Here is a 17254-nt window from a genome sequence, read left to right on the forward strand (position 1 = left end):
AAGAATAAGTAAAACTGTCACTATTTGTAGATGACATGATACCATATACAGAAAACCCTTAACACTACACCAAAAAAAAGTTAGAATAAATGAATTCAATAAAGTTGCAGGATAAAAAATTAATAATATATAGAGATCTGTGGCATTTCTACACACTGAAGCACATTATCAGAAAGAAAAATTGAGAAAACAATCTCATTTACAATTGCATCAAATATATACAATGGTATATTACTCAGCCATAAAAAGAAACGAAATTGAGTTATTTGTAGTGAGGTGGATGGACCCAGAGTCTGTCGTACAGAGTGAAGTAAGTCAGAAAGAGAAAAACAAATGCCATATGCTAACACATATATATGGAATCTAAAAAAAAAAAAAAAAAAAGGTTCTGATGAACCTAGGGGCAGGACAGGAATAAAGATGCAGATGTAGAGAACAGACTTGAGAACATGGGGAGGGGGAAGGGTTAAGCTGGGATGAAGTGAGAGAGTAGCATTGATATATATACACTGACAAATGTAAAATAGCTAGTGGGAAGCAGCTGCATAGCACAGAGAGATCAGCTCGGTGCTTTGTGACCACCTAGAGGGGTAGGATAGGGAGGGTGGGAGGGAGGCACAAGGGGGAGGGGATATGGGGATATATGTATACATAGAGCTGATTCACTTTGTTGTACAGCAGAAAATAACACACCATTGTAAAGCAATTATACTCCAATAAAGATGTTAAAAAAGAAAAGAATAAATTACCTAGGAATAAATTTAACCAAGGAGGTGAAAGACCTGTACTCTGAAAACTATAAGACACTGATGAAAGAAAACACAAATAAATGGAAAGATAGTCCATGTTCATGGACTGGAAGAATTAATATTTGTTAAAATGTCCATAGTACCCAAAGCAATCTACAGATTCAATGGAATCCCTATTAAAATCCCAATGGCATTTTTTATAGAAATAGAAAAACAATCCTAAAATTCATATGGAACCACAAAAGATCCCAAATAGCCAAAGCAATTTTGAACAAGAACAAAGATGGAGGCATCACACGTCCAGATTTCAAAATATATTACAAAGCTGCAGTAATCAAAACAATATGGTACTTGCATAAAAACAGACATGTAGAACAGAACAGAGAACCCAGAAATAAACCTACACATGAACAGTCAACTGATCTTTGACAAAAGTGCCAAGAGTACACAATGGGTAAAAATAAGTCTTTTCAATAAATGGTGCTGGGAAAAGGATATCCACATGCAAAAAAATGAAATTGTACTATTATACTACACACATAAATTAGCTTAAAATGGATTAAAGACTTAAACATAAGACCTGAAACCATAAAAGTCCAATAAGAAAACAGGGGAAAAGTTTTTGACATTAGTCCTGGCAATGATTTCTTGGATATGACACCAAAAGCACAGACAATAAAAGCAAAAAACAGACAGACTAAAAAGCTTCTTCACAGCAACAATAACAATCAACAAAATGAAAAGGCAACATAGAGAATGGGAGGAAATATTTGCAAACCATATATCTGAAAAATAGTTAATATCCAAAATATATAAGGAAGTCCTACAACTCAATAGTAAATAACCAAATAATCCATTTAAATAATGGGCAAAAATTAACTATTGCTTTTCATCTACATGGAATTCCCAGTCACAGTGGTGAACCCCATGAAGGTTTCGATGTTATGTGAGAATAGCAATATACAACTGGGAATACAGTGCACAGATAAGCAGTTTAAACTGCTTTTGTAGTACTCCCAGTCTTTTCTTTAATCTGGCTTCTTTCTATTCACCTCCCTTAGCTCTCCCAACTCATGTTAATTTCTCCATTGCCCTCACACTTTCCAAATCTTTGCTTCTATTTCATTATACTGTCTGTCATCCTACCCCAGCAATAAGCAATATAAATGTTTGCAAATAACTGATGATCTCCTTGGGTATCTCCTATAATAATTAAACACATTGATTTACTTGAAATAGAAACATCAAAATTTGATGGCTTTAAGTTGATAAAATTGAATACATTACCTACCTCTGTAAGCTCACAATTCTGTTTTGAAAAAACACCTGTATATCCACTACTTATTGTTTTTTGTATCTCTTCTAAGAGATATTTATACCACATTCTGTTGGTAATATACTTTAGGAATACTTAACAGCTTATTACTATTTAAAATAAAATATTTGACTAGAAATCTTTAATCTTAAGAAACCAATGCAATAAGCCACACAAATGATTCTAACATTTTACAATTCTGACCTACAGGAAAACTCCTATGTCATGGTAGCCAGAAAGCTATGGGCTCTACATCAATAGATTCTAGTTTGACATAATAATGAACAAACATTTGGGTAGAGAGCGAGAGCAATAAGCCCATTTTTATTTTTAGCAACCTTAAATATCAATACTTTCCTAGCAATGTCAGAAGCTTGGTGACAGACACTAGGGAATAATAGCCATTTCTTTTGAACCGGTGTTTGTGTCACATAAACATTAACAGCCCAAGTAAACAGGGATCAATACATATATATATATTTATTATTACACATATAACATTATATACACATAACACGTTACATATGTATAATTATTCATGGCATTACTTTTAATATTTTTCATAGAAATAAAGCAACTGAGTTCATTTTTGCTTTGATATGACTGATAAAATGAAAGTAGATACTAAAAGCCAACTGTCAAATAAGATTTTATTTTTCCATCCTCTTTCTTATCCTTAGCAGTTATTGATAGGATTAAAAATAGTGAGTTAACAAATACCTAAACTTAAACCCAAACCTGAAATGGTATAATAATGTGAATTTAAAAAAATGCCTTTCAGTGCAATTTGTTTAAATATTTTGCCATTTCCTTTTTCCATGTGTCCAAGTATTCTGTCTTCTAGCTAGTTTTATAGATTTTATTAATGCACTACTGTAACCTAGTAATTTTCAAAATGGTTCATGAGATCAGCTAAAATTAAACAAGGCAATGGGCAGAATTTTTTTAGCCCTCAAATCTTATAATTAATTATCAGATTGTTACACATAACATGAAATAAAAGAGAATAAAACAACCACATTCATATTAAATTATATATTAATGTATAATAATGCACAGTTGTGTGTGACATTTTAATTTTCTGATTGTATGCAATTATCTGAAATCAGAGGACAAATCAACAGAAATTATCAGATGTCAATCAATTAATTATCTTTCAAATCAAAGAGAACCAAAGATATACTATTTTAAGACATCTTTGATTTTCACTTTCCAAATGTAGACTAAACAGCAATGTTTCCCAAAATTTGACATACATTAAAATCACTTGGGACATTTTAAAGTTGTTGATGCCCAGGTTGCACATCATAACAACTAAGTCAGAATGTCTGGAGGTAGATGCATTTTTTAAAAAAGATTCCTGGCGATTCCAATGTACAGCAAAGTTTGGAAAAAATGTATCAAATATATAAAATCTTAGCACTTGAATTTTAGTAGTATTAATTTTCTTAGATGATAATAAAGGCTATTGATATTATTTTCCTTTCAAATATACTTTGTTAAGGTGATAATTTGGGGAAGTTCCACATGGAAATCCTTTAAGTATCGACAAGAAATCTTTGTACTATGAGCCAGTAAATATGAGTTGGCACATAAATGCATATTTGAAAATTTATATAAGCTGCTTTTCAGATAATTTAGGTAAATTGACAGATTTTCACTTTTGACAGAAGACTTCAGAGAAAGACTATTATGCAACTGATAACTTGGCAGTGTGCAGCCAACTCATCTTTGTCAACATTTAGTGCAGGGGTGAGGATGACAAGCCATGAGACACATTTTCATGTAAGAGGGAGAATGGTGTGGAGGAGAAAAAATGTGTTCTGAGTCCAAATTCTTGGAGTAGTGCTCTATTTTTTCCCACTTGCTAGACATAGTGCTGGGCAATTTATAATCTTGAAATTCAGGTTTTTTTCATCTATAAAATGAGACACTAATATCACCTCTGCTCTCTGGGTTCAGCATTGGGAGGATCATACACGATTATAAGTGGGCTGGAACTATACAAAACAAAACATACAGGCTAGTTGTTTTCATCATTGAACTAGCCTGATGATTCATGCAGATAACAGATTTAGGGTACACGTTACCTGGTCAATACTATTATTCTACTCCTCACATTAGTTTTAAAAAAAACTTTCTCTTAGGACTTCCCTGGGGGCACAGTGGTTAAGAATCCACCCGTCAATGCAGGGGACACAGGTTCAAGCCCTGGTCCGGGAAGATCCCATATGCCGCGGAGCAACTAAGCCCATGAGCCACAACTACTGAGCCCGTGAGCCACAACGACTGAGCCCGTGTGCCACAACTACTGAAGCCCGTGCACCTAGAGCCTGTGCTCTGCAACAAGAGAAGCTACCACAATGAGAAGCCCATGCACCGCAGCGAAGAGTAGCCCCCGCTCACCGCAACTAGAGAAAGACCACACACAGCACTGAAGATCCAGCACAGCCAAAAATAAATAAATTAAATAAATAAATTTTAAAAACACTTTCTCTTGATTATGCGTCTCAGATGAGTATGGATAAAGTATCAAACATCAATACTCTGGTCTAAGAGATGAAAAGTGACAGTAGAAAATAAAGGGAAAGTTAATTACACTGCTGTGTGCTGCTAAGCAATGTCCAAACTTTAAACCAATTTCTGAGGTGAAAATGTAGGCCTGGGAAATATTTCTGGGAGGAAAATCTTGGACTGCAAAGCCCGGGCTTCAATCATGAGAGCTATAAATATTAATTATATCGAACACTCATTGATAAGTAAAAGCAAAGTAACACATTTCAATCTGGTACTTCAATATATCTATGGCATCTCTGGAGAGACTATCAACGAAAAGGCAATTACCTAAACAGTAACCTAGTTATTCTCATCCTTCAAATACCAAGGAGTGTGTGTCACCTATTCAGAAGAGAACTTTGCGATGGGAAAAATATGAAGCTAATCAAGTTAAATGAACTAAAAGGCAATAACTTCTCTTAAATAATAGAACCTTAACTTGACAGAGGACCTGACCTCTGACCTCTACACCCAGTCTGGGAACATCTTGTGTGTTGGAATACTTTTTGACTTCCAGTGACTGGAACGTACTGCTTTGGGGAAAGCCTATTTGACTGTAAGATAATTCTAATTATTTAATGGTTCTGTCCTACATTGAGTTGAAGTCTGCCTCCCTGAATCTTCCCTTCATTAGTCCTAATTCTGCCCTTATTTATTTTTTTACAGGTAACAATTATATGTATCTCTTATTTTTTAATTATTTATTTATCTATTTATTATTTGTTATTATACTTTTTAAATTTTTTATTTTAAAGGCTACACTCCATTTACAGTTATTTCAAAATATTGGCTATATTCCTCGTGTTGTGCAATACATCCTTGTAGCCCATCTTACACCCAAGAGTTTGTACCCTCCCACTCCCCCACTTGTATATTGTCCCCCCGACCAGTAACCAGTAGTTTGTTCTCTATATCTGTTTTCCCTGGAGTTAATAATTACATTTTCCTTGTTCTTAGTGTAAGATGTACTACTTAACCAAATTTATCCCTAAACTCATAACGAACTTTTTATATCCTATCAATACTTTTCAAACACGTCAAGCAATTTATCAGTAACATTTTTTAGAGTGTGAGGTGTCCTCTGTCTTCCTACTCCAATTTGGCCTGGTTTTTCTCTAGGCTTGTACAATGTTATCCTGAAACTTTCTGTCACCATCTTCCTGGGAATTCACCTTATATCTCTCCTGTGTTAGATTCCCTGTTTTCTTCATCCAGTGTCATCTTTTGTTTTATTAATATTTCCTTCTATTAGTAAAGCATCCTCCAGTAGCTTCCTGAGAATGTGCATTTAAGGTAAATTTTTAGACCCTGCATATGTGAAAATGTCTTTATTCTTTTTCATCCAATTAGTGGATTGGCCAGGTACAGAATTCTAGTTTGCAAATCATTTTCCCTTAGAATTCTCCTTGTAATTTCCATTGTCTCCCAGATTTTAGTTTTGCTTTTACAAAGTCAGACGCCATTCTCATTCTCAACCCATGGTATGTTACCTGTGTTTTGTTTTGTTTTTAACTCTGAGGGTTCCTAGGATCTTCTCTTTATCTACAGCATTCTGAAATCTCACAGTCATGCGTCATAGTATGGGTATTTTTACATTCATGGTATTTGAGCAGTCATCTGGAAACTTATGTCCTTCAGTTATACAAATTTATTCTTGTATTTTTATTTTTGTCATTTCATCACCTCTGTTTTATTGGTTCCTTCTTTCCATACCTCCTGTTTGTAAGATGTTGGATAGCCTAAGGTAATTTTCTAATTTTATTTTCTCTTCTATTTTCCATCTCTTGTTTTTGTTCAGTGTATGGAGAATGACCTCAACTTCATCTTCCAACATTTCCACTTTATTTATGTGTTTATTTATTTAGGCCACACTGTGTGGCTTGCAGGATCTTAGCTCCCCAGCCAGGGATCGAACCTGTCACCCCTCCAGTGGAAGCTCGGAGTCCTAACCACTGGACCGCCAGGGAATTCCCTACCGTATATATATATATTTTACTTCAGTTATGTATATTTTATTTCCAGGGCGTTTTGATTTATAATTCTTTGAATTATAAAAAGGTTATTCTGTCCTTGGTCTATGGAAGCCAATCTTCTCACATGTTCTTGAGGATGCTAATTGTAGCTTTTTAAAAAAGGCTTCTTGGGCTTCCAAGCAGTGAGAGGCCCACGTAACGCAAAAAAATAATAATAATAAAAATAAATAAATAAAAAAGGCTTCTTAAGTTCCCTGCCTTAAAACCATTGGTTTTGGTCTGTGCCTTTCATGTTTGAGGCTTTCCTCAAATGTTCAGTAATTCTTTGCTGATGTTTATATATACATGATACAGGCACTAAAGTGTTGGTTGATGGCTCTGTATGTGTGGGTAGGGCTTGCTGAATGGTGGTCTCTCTATGCCCACTGGGCATAGATGTTGTGTGTCATTTTTCCTTTGTTTTCAGTATTTCTCCCTGGTTTTCAACCATGGCTGCATACTATGATCATCTGGGTAGCTTAAAAAATAATAATTCATAGGGTATCATCTTCAGATACATTGATTTAATTGGTCTGGAGGGCAGCCTGGGTATTGGGATCTTTTTAAGCTCCCAAGATGATTCTAATGTGAAGTCAAGGTTGAGAGTCACAGCAGTAGAAAGTCCTTCTGGTTCAACATTGCCAGAGAGTACAAATCCTGTCTTCTAGGGGTCCTGGCTGCATGGAGTATGGAGGGGATCTAGGTGTCTATAGAGCCTTTACATGTCTTTTTGTTTTCAGTCCTGCCTGTATCTATGCCTTAATTAGTACCCCCAAGCCTATCATTTCTGAACCTTTATGGACAGGATTTTTGTATGGTTCTTGATTCCTTTTTTTAAAAAAACCCTAAACTTAAAAAAAATATTTTGGAATAGACAATGCAAAGATACAGAATAGTATAAAATGGAAAGCTTTTCTGTCCCTCAACCACTCAGGTCCCCTCCCTAGAGTCAACAAGTAAGATCAACTTCTTCTAGAAACACTTAAACTGACAAATATTTATACTTATTAAACACAAGTGATAGCATACTATACACACTCTTTTGGGCTTTCCTTTTTTTTTTTTTTTTTTTTTTTTGCGGTACGCGGGTCTCTCACTGTTGTGGCCTCTCCCGTTGCAGAGCACAGGCTCCGGACGCGCAGGCTCAGCGGCCATGGCTCACGGGCCCAGCCGCTCCGCGGCATGTGGGATCTTCCCGGACCGGGGCACGAACCCGTGTCCCCTGCATCGGCAGGTGGACTCTCAACCGCTGCGCCACCAGGGAAGCCCTCCCCTGCATTCTTAATCACTGTGCCACCAGGGAAGTCACATGTCTAATATATCTTACTAAAGGAACAATGACATTCTTTTAAAAAAAACATCACTATGGTTACAACATGGTGAACAGATGGTAGAAGGTCAGAGTATAAACAGAGAAATGAGCTAGGAGGTTACTGCGCTAGTCCAGATGAGAGAATGATGGTAACATATTCTACAGTGATGACAGAGGGGTTAAGCTGGACATTTTGTTTGAGACAGGTTAATTTGCCAAGGCCGTTGGAAACATAAAACTAGAGCTAATGGGTGAAACCTGTGTTGGAAATGAATATTTGGAAGTCATTGGCAAATAGATGGAAACTGACCCTGGGCAGTGGGTGAGATCACTAACTGGGAGAGCATGAGGTGAGATAGGAAGAGGCCCTAAGACTGGGCTCAGAGAAAGGGCAACATCTGTATAATAATATGGGTAACAGAGAATAAGTTATCTAAGGAGCATAGAAAAGTATGTTTAGAAAATTAGGAGTAAAATCATTAACTACTATCATGAACTCCAATGGAAGAGTTTCAAAAAGGAGGAAATAACCAACCAACTTTTTTTTTAATTTCCCCAAAACTGCTAAGAGAAAGACCTCTACTGTATTTAATCAAGGTTTTCACCACCCACTTAAATTTCTTCTTTCATATCACATTTTTGGGGGGGTTTGTAACTCTAATTTAAAGGTGTGATTATTTAAGTAATCCTATTTCCCCACTAGAATATAAGTTCCATGAAGGCAATAACAATGAGTGTTTTATTCACCAGTACCTAGCTGATGATGAATGTTTGTCTGATGAGCATTTCTCACCAGCACCTGGCATAGAGCTTGGCAAGAAGTACAGGTGTTAAAATATTAATGGAACAAATGTTAGTTCAAGAAGAGGGTAGAAACAATGTCAGTGGATGTAATAATGGAAGTCATTGGAGGGATTCTGGTAGAGAGATTGGGATGACAGCCAGAGAGGTGAACTAGGTGAAGGAGAAAGTGAGAGATGAGAACATGGGAAACAAGTGTAGACAACTCCACTGAGAAGTTTGGCTGAGAAGACAGAGATGGGGTAGTAGCTAGAAAGTAAAGTAGAGCTGAAGGAGGCAGAATAGTATTTTCACCACTAAAAAAATTGATATAGCAATTCATACAGCTACCTGTTCTGTCCTGGAAATGATCTTTTTCACTTCCAAGGTAGGAAGAACCTGATTGCTTATGTTAGTTTCAGAAATTCTGCCACTCTGAGCATCTCCTTCATGTCCTTTATAACAATTAATTAAAAATGGAACAAGACACCAAAGACAGTAAACTTTCATTCCTTCCCAGTAGAGACACTGCAGTAAGCTGTAGTTAAACATTAGAGGTTCTGGAATAGCGCTCGTGTAGTTCTCTCTGGAGGAGTATATTAAATACCCTGGGGCTAGGCCATTTACTTTCACTTTTCTAGAATTTAACCATCCAAAAGCCCTAAATGCTTTTTCGTTTTACTTGTAGTAGATAGGCTGTAAACCAATATATTTGAGATTGTTTTACATCCTCTAATAGTTTTACATTAAAAGACTCAATAAATTGGAAGGTAATTGATTGCAATTATGTGAATAAGTTCCATGAGTCTCAAGCAGAAATCATCACTATAACTACAGTAAGGAGGAAAGGAGACTCTCTCAGAGTTATTTTCTTTTTCTGTTGGAATGTCTCACTAATTTCGAAGCTAAAATCTATTTTGTGATTTCCTTGGTTGTTAAGCATTCAGTATGAAACACTCTTAAGGGTGCAAGAAATTAACTCTGGAGCTATAGGAACACGTGAACGTAACTAACACCTCATCAGGTATGAAGTCTGTGTCTGCACTAGTTATAAATCAAGCAGGTAGGACCTAGATGCAATAGTATCTGACCTGTTTGGCATGAATCAAATTCTTCTTTGAGGATCATAAGAATTTTATATTCCAATAATCTGAATCATCTTTAGCTCTCTTTGGAGTTTCTTCACCTTTGCCACTTTTTCAAAGGATATATTCTTCAAACATTTTCCTCCGTAATTAATCATGACTAGCAAACTTTAAGATGAATACCATAATAGCTGTATGCTCAGGCTGGTTTTAACCTCACTTAAATTATTTTCTGAATTGCTTATGTGTCTTGTCAGCCATGACTGTTCTCCTTCAGATACCATTACTATTAGACTTTCTGCTTTCAGGGGATGGAGACATTAAAGCTATAGATACTATTATAACAACAATTTTAGCAAACATATTTAACCTTCATTTCGAGATCTGTCAATGATGAATCTGAATTTTATCATTTTTTTCTTCTACTTTCTCTGATGTTGTACAGTTCAAAGACAGAGATTACACTACTCACTACATGTATGTCCTTGAATGAGTTATTCTAATGAATCTCATTCTAAAAATTAAGAGAGATAATATCAACTTCATGGAATTTCTAAATGAAATAATGTATACAAAATAATTAGAACTTGGCTCCTAAAAAGTATCAGGAATTTCATAAACACTTAAGATGGATTATTTCTTGGGAAATAACAAACATGTGCTCAGCAGTTTTACTGATCCTAAAATAGTATACACTCAATGGAGAAAACTAGATATATAAAAAAGCATAAATTAGGACCATCTGTAGAACCACCAGACAGACAAAATCATTAATATATGGGTGTGTTAGGTTAAAAAAATAGGTAAAGTCCTAAGATCCAGAATCTAGCACTTAAGTGTTCAAAATATTAGAAAATAAAATAAATAATAATAAATAAAAATTTAATAAATTTTTTATTTATAACAAATAAAATAAAATAAGAGTGGATATATGTATCTGTATAATTGATTCACTTAGCTGTTCACCTGAAACTAACACAATATTGTAAATCAACTATACTCCAATGAAAATTAATTAAAAAAAAATATATATACATATCTATCCATCTCTCTCTCTCTCGATAACACATATATATACACACACAGTAGAATATGGTGATAAAATCAGCCCTTTAAAATATTTACACATTATATGTACATCTCTATAACTATAAATACATCTATATCTCTACCTACATCTTGAGGGATAATATGGTTTAAACTGCTAGGCAAGCCTTTTTGTGGAGACTGAAGGTTTGCTACTATCAGGAGTACTGATTTATTCAAGCTACCGTCGGCAGGTACTACTCATAGCAACATGCAAGGCAACTAGTGGGCCAACATCTGAGTAACAGACATATTCCTCTCTCCTGTGTTCTTGACAATTTAGAGAAATGAAAGGGCTATCTTATGGTAGTGTTTTTATCTAAAAGTGTTTTTGTAGAGCCTGTAATACTGGAGGTAGGCAGAATAGTGTGAGGAGTATATCTGCTGGGGGACCTCAAGTTTGCAGTGGTGTAAAGAAAGCATCAACAGGAAGTAGATCGCAGCACTGCAGGCAGCACTGTATTTCCCACATCCAGTGGGCTTGCTTTGACCAGTAGTAATTGCACAGGCTCCTGTCTTGAGTCTCAATAATCTGTTCGGGGGCACCAGACTCATAACATCAATCATTTGGGTTTATAGATATACCTCCCACTCACTTTGCTGTATGATCTCAGGCAGGTCATGTCACCTCTCTGGGCTGCAGTTTCTTTAAATTAAGACTCTTGCTTGCAAGCAATGGCAATTTAATATAAAGATGTGTTTAAAAAAAGGAAATGTATTGCCTCTAGGATAATATGAGGATAACTAACATCTGTTGAGACCCTTCTGTTTGCTGAAGCCTATTTCAAGTATATTTGCTTATTTAATATGTCCACAGTTTAAGGAATACTCCCAAACTCATTCTATGAGACTATCATCACCCCGATACCAAAACCAGACAAAGATTCCACAGAAAATTACAGGCCAGTATCACTGATGAACATAAATGGAAAAATCCTCAACAAAACAGTAGCAAACCGAATCCAGCAATACATTAAAAGGATCATACACCATGATCAAGTGGCATTCATCCCAGGGATGCAAGGATTTTTGAATCTCCGCAAATCAATCAGTGTAATACACCACATCAACAAACTGAAGAATAAAAACCATACGATCATCTCAATAGATGCAGAAAAAGCTTTTGACAAAATTCAACACCCATTCATGATAAAAACTCTCCAGAAAGTGGGCATAGAGGGAACATACCTCAACACAATAAAGGCCATGTATGAGAAACCTACAGCTAACATCATACTCAATGGCGAAAAGCTAATATGTCCACAGTTTTACATAGCAGGTACTATTATTATTTCCATATGCAGTTAGTAAGTATGAAGCTGGGACTCAAATTGATAGCAGATGCTCAACAAATAGTAGCTGTTGAATAAATACATGAAGAGCCAGAAAGTGACGAGTATAAGTAGATCAGCTGGCTGGAAGTAATAAAACATTTATGAAGCCCAAAGCATGATTTTATTTCCATATGATTCACTTAGTTTATTTCTCTTTCATGGTAATAGTGGCATCCTTATCCTCACCTATCTCTGGCTTCTGGTCACCTGACAAGCCAATGCGTGAAGAGTTCTGTATCATTACTGGGATTAACACCTTTAGCAGGCTCTACACATGGGGGATGGACAGCCTAATCTCATACATGAGATGATCAGCACAGGAATTATCCAATCACTATGTAATTGCTTTCCAAAATGTATTCTAGTCCAAAGCCTTTCAATAATGACAAAAATATGTACTGAGTTCAAAACAGTCAGGAGGATCTGCCTCTACCCATAAAACGATCTTTGTATTTCACTCAACATATTCTTACCTATTTCTGCTTTGCCTTCTTTCGAAAGGAATTTGAAGTGATTGAGACATCTTTTTAAAGTTCCAAGTCTTCTCTAAGAAGTCCACCTTGTAGATACCCCATCTAGAATACAAAATAGCAGCTAGTTACTATAAAATCAAGCTAAAAAGTGTACATACTAAAAGTACAAAAGAGAAACAATAAAAAGCAACCACAGTAAAAAACATAAAATGGCAAAAAAAAAACGAGATTAAACTACCCCAAGGGGAGAGAGAAACTTCTTACCTATATTATAATTAACAAGAGTATAGAATTCCCTGAGGTTCAGTACTGCTATAATTTATTGAATGACTCTCATATATTAGGTACTTTTCATTTACTCATTCAACTAATGTTTGTTTGTTTTTTTAAGTGTCTTTTATGTGCCAGGCCCAGTTCTAGGTGCTAGGGACACAACAGTGAACTAAAAAGGTAAAATATCTCATCCTCATAGAACTTACGTTTTACTGGGGATGCAGAAAATAAACAAGTTAAGGAGGTGAGATAAATAGTATGTTAGATAGCAGTAATCATCACAACACTCATAAGAAGTAAGAGGTTTTTTTAAAATTTTTATTGGAGTATAGTTGATAACAACGCTGTGTTAGTTTCAGGTGTACAGCAAAGTGATTCAGTTAAACATATACATCTATTCTTTTTCAAATTATTTTTCCATTTAGGTTATTACAGAATACCGAGCAAAGTTCCCTGCCACTATACCGTATGTCCTTGTTGGTTATCCATTTTAAATATAGCAGTGTGTACCTGTCAGTCCAAAACTCCCAATCTATCCCTCCCCTCCACCTTTACCCTCTGGTAACCATAAGTTTGCTCTCTAAGTCTGTGAGTCTGTTTCTGTTTTGTAAATAAGTTCATTTGTATCATTTTTTTTAGATTCCACATATAAGTGATATCATATGATATCTTTGTCTGACTTAAGAAGTGAGAATTATTACGTCACATTTTGGAAGAGGAACATATGAACAAGGTTAGCTATAATTTTTGTCATCTCTTCCCTTCCCCAAAGGCTCTGCTCACCACTTTGTCAATGCAGTGAGTATATAACACGTCCCATCGGGAGGATTAGGGCTGCCACATGGCTGTGGTAGGCCATGATGTTGTGGCACCTTCTACCCACCCGTGGAAGAACAACTTATATGGCCCAGCGAGTAGACCCGACGTCCAAATGTTGTGAAATAGCAAGTCTGAAACTGAGTCCTCCTTCAAAGGGCTGGGCAGAAGATGGGAAGAGAAGCTTTAAATGAGGGAATGGTAAGAGTATCATAGGGACTGAAAAAATTTCTGCTGGATTTGGCAAGTCAGAGAAGGTAGTTTTTGAAGGTCAGCCTCAGTGGTGTGGAAGAGGCAGAAACCAGAACGCAGTAGCTTGAGCACTGACAGAAAAGCATGTAAAGCTAGGCAACATATAACGGAAGAGTAAATACATAGAGTTACGGAGTGAAAAAAAAAAAGGAAATTTAATTATGACTGAAGGAACCATGGAACCCTCCGTGAAAGAGTAGGCACTGAAAAACTGTGAGGATTCAAATGATTAGAGGAGGAAAAGAGGGGGAGAAAATGAGACGATAGGAACAGTCTGCAAAGATGAAGAAGTAGGAAGTGAAAAGAGAGTCAGTATTTTAATTTGACTGTAGGGTAGAGAATACATTTGGGATTAGAGGCCAGTAAGAATGGGAAAGTAGGCTAGGGACAGGTTCTGAAGCTCCGAAAATACCACAGAAATTTTCCCAAAATAATTACATTTAGTCCTGAAGAATTATACTGTAGCAAATTTTATATATTTTGAAAATATTATTACTTAAAAATGTTAATATGTTTTAACAAAACATTTTAGCTTTGTGGTAATAAGTATTTGGTTAGTCATCCCCCAAATAATAATCACATTTCAATGGAAAAATTGATGAATTTTAAAGCACGTTTACAGGGCACATGAAGTATCTGGTGGGGTTATAAGAACCAATTATACTGTCTATCATAAGATATCGCTCTATATGTTTCTGTGACTCTGGCTTTCAATTTTATTTTAAATTACAGTATTTTAACACATACATATTATTCCTTGAACATTTCGTTGGAACTTAAATGAAAGGTGGCCCTATTTATATTGGAAATGTCACCTATACAGCATTCAATAGGATTTTTTTTTCCAAAGGGCACTGAGAGCTAAGTAACTAATCAAGCATAGTTCATTAAGTAGTGAACCAGCAGTACCTCGTATCTTATGCAGGATCTCACCTTGATCTAACAACAGTATTGACCCTCAATACCTAGAAAGTGCAGCTCTCAAATGGAACAACTGCTAGATTTCTTGTAAGTTCTAAAAAGTTAAATAACTTTTTTATATTCTTTCAAACATCCTGTGGCTTTATTCAATTTTAATTATATTTATGGAAGAGATCACTGTAAACATAGGTCATAACATTAACTTGAATGGTACTTAAGGCCTGAAAATATTTCCTAACACCATTCTTGATGTTTTACTATGGCAAATACTACTGCTTGCCTACCCAATACCCACTCCCTTCCCCAGTGTTCCTTGATGGCAAAGCACGACTCATGTAACAGAGGCTGAGAGAGGCCATTAAAGCAATTTATTGACCTGAGTCTCAGGCCCTGCTTCTTGCCATTTTGCCTATATTCTAGCCATGATGAACCTTTTGAACTTCTTGAGATATGTCATCTTCTCTCATGTCTCTTTGTGCTTTCAGATGCTATTCCCTCTACATGGAACACGTTTCTTCCACATCTTAACTTGGCTAAATCTTAACTGTCTTCAACACGCAGCTCAGGCTTTCAGTACTTCAGGTTGGGATGGGTGGTCTTAGTATGTGCTCCTACAGCCCCCAGGGCATAACTCTCTTCTGGCATGTAAATTATTTAATAACATGCATTTAATGATTATGTACCAGGCACTGCTCTAAGTGCTTCACAATTATTAACTCTCTTAATTTTCCTAGCAACCCTTGACATATATGCTACCCCATTATTATCACACTGTTTTATAACCACTGGACTTTTGTTGATCTTCTCCATTCTACTACAGGGCTTGGATCATGTTATAGTCATCTATGAGCCTAGCACGGTGCCTGACCCATAGTAAGTACTCAATAGAGGCTTATGGAATGAATTATCAGCTATGGAAAAAGTTGTTCAGAGTTAAGGTAAGTTTAGATGGGACTGGAGCAGAGGATCAAGAGAAGGCTAGCATATCTGGTTCTGAGGGGAAGAGGAAGAGTAGGATCCATGCCAGAAGACCCTTTGTAAACAGGGGGCCTCGTGCAGGCACTGGCTCCCCAAAGGGCAACAAACAGGATGAGGAAGCATCAAATAAGAACAACAAAAGAAACACAAGCATTACCTACTTTATAGTTTTGTCCAGCTTCATCTCTGAGGACAAGGCTGAGGAATTCAAGGCCTGGGAGTTATATTTCCTAGGTTGCCAGGGAATCCAAAGACCTTCAGTCTGTAACAAGCAAAGAATTATTAGGCTGAGGGAACTAGATGCCACTTTCACCCTTTGGTAAGATGGTAGCTTACTTGCTGAAAAGCTGCAAGTCTCTCCCGTCATTAAAGACTGCTGCAAAGGACAGTATACCACCTCCCTTAATAGACTGTTTCAGAGCTTTTTCTTACTAGTAGCTAACTTACGTTTCTGATAAACTTTTGAGCTAATGTCTTTAAATAACTTTTGTAGAGATGGAAAACAGCTGATCAATATGTTCAATAAATCCTTCATATTTGCAGAGGATGTTTTCTCGAGCTCTTACAATAGGTAAAACCTCTGCTCTTCACCTGTAAATTAGTAGTAGCTAACATTTATTTTCAGTTAGGCACTGAATTTTACATGGAAAAAGATTTCATTTAATCCTTACATGATGGTGTGAGTTAACTACTATTATTAAGCTCGTTTTTGTAGATGAGAAAACTTATCCACAGAGAAGATAAACAACTTGTACAGCTTGTCAAATGAATACACAATTAATTTCTCCCTAATTGTTACCACCTCTACCCTTAGTAAAAACTAAATCATTGATTAGGGTTAAAGCTGGAACTGGCTCTGGGAAGTTAATTATTTAAAATGATGATTTCTGAATCCTAAACCAAGATATTCTCTTCTGTAACAAAAGGTCTTCCTATAAAGACTGATAATTAGTCAGCTATTTTAAAAAATGTTAGCAGCCTCGCCAGACATGGTCTATCCAGGAACTAATTGAACTTAAATATTCACTTTTTACATGGGAGTGAGTTAGAGATATTTTAAGAATGCTTATTCTTGGAAATGCAAATCAAAACCACAGTGACATACCACTTCAAACCCACTAGCATGGATATAATTAAAAGACAGATAATACCAAGTGTTGGTGAGAACGTGGAGAAATGGGAACCCTCATATATTGCTGCTGGGGATGTAAAATTGTGCAGCCACTTTGGAAAACAGCTTGGTGGCTGCTCAAACAGTTAAGCATAGAGTTACCATATGACCAATCAGTTTCACTACTAGGTATATACTGAA

This window comes from Tursiops truncatus, chromosome X (genome assembly GCF_011762595.2).
Source record: "Tursiops truncatus isolate mTurTru1 chromosome X, mTurTru1.mat.Y, whole genome shotgun sequence".
NCBI lineage: Eukaryota > Metazoa > Chordata > Mammalia > Artiodactyla > Delphinidae > Tursiops > Tursiops truncatus.